The sequence below is a fragment of the Triticum dicoccoides genome, chromosome 6A, assembly GCF_002162155.2.
Source record: "Triticum dicoccoides isolate Atlit2015 ecotype Zavitan chromosome 6A, WEW_v2.0, whole genome shotgun sequence".
NCBI lineage: Eukaryota > Viridiplantae > Streptophyta > Magnoliopsida > Poales > Poaceae > Triticum > Triticum dicoccoides.
The window spans coordinates 194952725-194958324 of NC_041390.1; positions in this window are offsets into that span (position 1 = coordinate 194952725).

Below are 5600 nucleotides of genomic sequence, written 5' to 3' on the forward strand. Positions count from 1 at the left end.
ACCCAGGTTTGGGCCGCAAATGATGCGTAAAACCCTAGTCCTGCTTTATGTGTATTTAGTGTTCTTGAGATCTTGAACTAGCTGTGGTGCATGCCTACTCCAAAAAGTCTGAATCCTTCCTCAATACGCCTCGGGCCTCCTTTTATATGTCAAAGGGGTTGCCACAGTGGCACACAGGAGGTGGGAAGTATGTACAGTGTAGAAGTCTATCGCCTAGCACCATAGGACAAACGCATTTAATGCACTGCCGACATGCCTTCTTGCTTTATGGGGGACGACGAAGAAGCTTGTCCCGTCCGTCGCCGCCTCGCCCTGACGCGCGTCCAAGCTGATGAGGCGTGCAGCGCCATGTTGGCTGGCTGGCTGGCTACTGAGTTGGTACGGTGGCAGGTCTCCATGAAGATCGGCATGCCACCACGCAAGTGCTTGGCTAATTAGCCTAGAAGCTGCATGCTGCCATGCAGACACTCGCCAAGTTGGTGGGCTGGCCGCCATGTCGGAACGGGTGCGGGGCAGCGAAACTCCGGCAGGTGCGGGCCTGGTCTTGGCCCCGTAGATGCCCCCGGCAAGGGTCTTGCCGGGGTCTCATGGCCGTCCCCAGCAAGGGTCTTCTCGGGCGGTCTTCGTCTGCCCCCGGCAAGGATCTTGACGGGGGCCTTCGTCTTCTGGTTTCTGTCTAGATTCGCAGGCCTTTGGGCTTCACAAAGATCTGCATGCCACCATGCAGGCGCTCCTGAGCCTTGGTCTTGACGTTGTTGATGGCGTCATAACTCTCAGGCTCAAGGGTGGCGGTCTTGCTAGTGTTGGGCAAGTTGCCCCAGCAAGGCTCTTGCTGGGGCAATGTAGGCCGTCCTAGCAAGGGTCTTGCTAGGGGAAGTCCATCTTGCCCCTTTGCTCTTCGCTCCTCTGGCTTGAGTATTGCCATTGGCAGTCTTGTACCTTCGCTTCCTCTGCCCTGCCCAACATGACCACAGGTGTGGCTATGACTGCCCGTGCACAAGGGTTAGAAAAGGGCCCCTACTTTTGTACACCGACAATTGACATATCCATGTTTGAGCAGAATTTGAGTAGAACTATGGCAATGTATTAGAGACGCCCTAAATCAGCTATATTTGGAATGAGTTAATTCATGCGATTGTGACCATGTCATTACAGCCAATTTGTACCCCTGAATAATCAAACGGTTAGGAAGATATTGATATTCTCCTTATTTTATAGTAATCTATATACTACTAAATATGAGTGTGTATCAATGTCCATGTTAGTTTCCTCATTTTCATGATGTAGAAACATGCATCACACTGTTGGTTTCATCTAACCATACATTAGGGAAGTAAATGTGCATATGGAGAACTCTATATTTGGAAATAGTGAAATCCTGTAATGCTTACCATGTGTACATACGTATGTTCGCCCTTCAGCAATCAGTGGCTAGAATAATATGCTCACAAAAATTTTGCCCACAGAACATGAGTATATAACAATGCATGGTCTGTTAGTTTCCTTGAAGAATTTGTTTGTGAGGATAGAACATGATTACATAACATGCATGACATGGTCGTTTCCTATGAAGAATCGATTGTGAGATAACATGAGTATAACCATGAATGGCACTTCTATATTTTTGAACCCAGTATACATTTCCCTGTATTTTCATCCCAGTTCCAACAGGGGCATACCAATGTTGCTTCTTGCATTATCCTACTCATACTCTGAACAATGTTGATCTTACATTAATAATGCCTGTCCTTTTTGATATGATGCAGTGTCCCCACAACTACTGCCCTTTGTAATCACACCACCTTTGCCAAAAACAGGGAAGCACAATTGGTTCCTCGCTCGATCAGACAACGGCAAAAGACTGATGATCATTCAGACACATGAGCCGGAAAATTTATATTGCAACCCCCCCCCCCACTATATGCAAGCACCGTGAAATATGTGAGTATTCGGACAGTGGCTGTTACGTCTTGGTTAGGGGCCATCAGGATTTTTGAGTTGGAGGCGGTAAACAGCCTTGGTTCACACTCTCTGTTTCTCGGACTCAATTATCCGATTAACCAGGAGATCACCGTTGGCAAGGACCTTGATGGCTGAGAGGCTCTATTTGCTATGGAAAAATGTGTCTACACGGCAAGCCCTAGGAGCTCAGGAGTAAACTCCCCTGATTGTCAATGATACAGCCTGCAGCAAAAAGAAGGTGAGAATGACAAAGGCATCTGGATTAACTTTGATCCTTGGATGTGTCGAGTCCGATAGGCAGTGATGTGGTTCAAGCCTTCAGGTTGATAGGTAATTGGGTTGTTCTGTCGAAAGGGTGGAGTACTGGTGTCTCCGAATCACTGGTGGCTGAACCAGGGCTGCAAATTATGATGGTGTTGGATCATCCCTCTTTGAATGACTTGTTGTCTTTGTTGCTTGTTCTAGATGGGTAGTTCTCTCTTTTGTTATGCTTATTCCTTGTCATTTGATCATCCTCGTCTATGTCACTCTTACTATGTAATAGTTTCCTCTATTTAGAATGTCATTCTCGTCTGGATCACGAGAGTCTGAGCGCTGCAGATGGGTGCATTTTGGTGGTGTAGCAAGACTTCTTATGAACTATCATGTCTTGATGTTTATGTCAGTAGTAGTCACTAGTCAGTGTTTTAATGTTGTATATATCGTTGTTTCGAAATGTTTATTGTCTCGAACTGCTGGTGGGCTAAATGAGGGCATCACCATTCTCCAGTGTTCAGAGTATATCTCCTTTTTTCAAGTTATAATTTGAGCTCGGTGTCTTTTCGATGATGTACACTTGTTTGGGCCAGTGAGGTGTCGTTGAATATGGGTCGAGTAGTAATGCAATGCCAAATAGATCAATTATGACTCAGGCCGGGCTCTCAAAAGATCCTAAAAAAGGTCAGGCTCTCAAAAAGAAAAGGTAGGGACTCTTAGGCCGACATGTGGGCGCCGCCGATGTTTTTGTGCGCTTGCGCGCCAACAGCATATTGGCGCGTGTTCGAAATTCATGCTACCTTTTCATCCTCAATCTCTCGCCCCTCCCCCACCTCTAGAATCTCGATTCCTACTCTAGTTCCCCCAAATCCCCCTCCTCTACTCCATGTACTCAAGCGCACTATCATGTCGCCGGTCAACACGGATCTCCGAGCCGGAGATCCTGAGGTCCGTCCTGCCTTTGGGCGCTGCGTGCTTTCGCTCAACAGTGGCATGGTGGAGCTTGACGACCAGTTTGCCGGCAAACTGCTAATGGTAACCATCAACGGCGACCGGCCTCCCGTATCGTCAGATGACCTTGTCAAAGCTCTTGGCATTGCGCACGGCATCCAAATATGTGACTTGCTCGTCGAAGTCTGTCCGCCACTGGCTGATTTCTTCGTCAGGTTCCGGACAACTTTCGACTGCAGTCGTGTGTTCAAATCTTCCTGGCGTTTGTTCTGCGATGGCGCGTTGATGAGCTTTGATCGGTGGCACCCAGGATGGGGCTTGGTGCCCTCTAAGCTTGAGTTTTTAACAAAGCTGCCTTCCACGGCATGCCTCGACATGCTTGGAACAGCGAGTCCAAGAATGAGCTTATCAATGACCTTGGAGGTGAGCTCGTAAGTATGTTTGTTCCTCCAGACAGCTGGGCTCTGATGGTTATGGCATGGATGAAGAAGCCGTCCACCATACCGAAGGTGATTGGTGTTGAGATACCGGTGCAGGAACTGGGGTTGTACTATTCGTCTCCACCAAGGCCGCCGCGGACCATGTTAGGGATGTACCTGTATCGAGTGTTCGTGCATGTCGAAGAAGTGGTCAATCCATCAATCGAAGTCCTGCCGCCGCCGCTAGTGCCCGGGTCCGTCGACGACGTCCATTACAGGAGTCAACGTCAGACTTTCCCCGTGTTGCTCAGAATGATGGATGGCACAGTGCCTACTCCATCGCGCGGCGGAGGCCATTGCTTCTTTGGGAGAAGAGGCGGGGTTGGCTGCCTGGATGTGATCTAATTTGAGGTAACAACTGAATCTTGTCAGATATTGTACTAGTTAAATCCGAGCTATGGGTGTGAAGCATTGATGTGCCAGTACATTTGATTGTGACCTATTCTATTTTTTTACCTGAACTTTTTTTAGAAGGGGATGTACGTCAATTTAATGTTCTAGTAGAACTTATATATTATGTTGTTTGTCTATTTTTTTTTTGCACAACATTCAAGATATTTCCCCGTCATTGATAAAGATGATGAACCGTTATGTACGAGTTTGTTGGTTTCAACATAGCCCTACCCATAGCGATCCACTGCTTCCACCCTGATTGTGCCGCCTGCGTGAAATTTTTGTATGCAAGTTCAGTGTGCTATGATGTTCTATATGATTGTGTCAACTATATAAGTTTTTACTGAGCATCATCAATGCATATGGCTGAAAGATGTATTTACGAGCATCGACCGATGGGTTTCTCTCTCACACACACACGCGCGCGCGCGCACACGCACACACACACGCACAAGTGGGACCCATTGAATTATTTCTTCGCTCATGACAGTTTTTAATTAGGTTCCACTATATACTAACTTTTTTCTTAAGTTATTAGTTGAGCTTAGTGATTTCAAAAGGTTGTACAGAAGTCTTGTTTGGGCCTTTCCGACGTCGCTGAATGTGGGCTGAGTAGCCATGTAAGGTTGTACTGTACTACACAGGCCTTTTTTCAACATCAACAATGCAACTAGGCCGACAGTTGTACACAATCCGGGTTAACTTGTTATTCTCCGCCCCGCTGGGCTACAAATCTTTCCTAGGAGATATGCATTAGGCTTAACAAGAAAATGTGCTTTAAGAAATAATAAATAGGATGTAATTATAAAATGTGGGCAGTAACTATAAAAAAATGCACCAAACACGTAATTAGTTTATAAATTTTTGGGGATTTTGAAAATTTTAATTTCATTAATTGTTGCGCGCGCAATGTTTTGTTGGATTTTTACGTAATACAAATTTATATCAAAATTGTATTTAATCTGACTAGAAATTTCGGGATAAAAATATTTCGGATCCTTTCAAAATGTGGAAAATTTTATTGAATTCTGTTTTGAACGGTTGGTTGAAATTATTAATTGATGTCCTAGTGTAACGCCCGGATAATTAAGCTACAGTAAAACTCTACTAATGGTGACACGTCACTTCAGTTACTGTTGATAAACTCGCGTCGATTCGAAACCGATACAAAATTCAAATTCAAAATGGAGTCGAACAATAAAAATGTTCAAACATTGAAACAAAAATATTTGGTGAGTGCCTAATATTACATAGGTAATTATAGTGAAGAGAACTCACTTTTAGAAAATGCCTAAATATTTTAAAATAATTTAAAACTAAAAAGAAAATAAATAAAAAGAAAAGAAAACACAAAAACAGAAAACAAAACTAACAAAAAAGAAGGAAAAGAAGCCCCCCCCCCTCGGGCTCCGGCCCAGCAGGCCATCAACCCCACTTGGCCGACCCACCAGGCCCAGCCCGCCACTCCCCTACTCCTTATCCCCACTCCCTCCCGAAACCCTAACCGGCCACCACGCACTCCCCCACCCCCCACTCGCTCTCTCCCTCCCCCCTCCCACT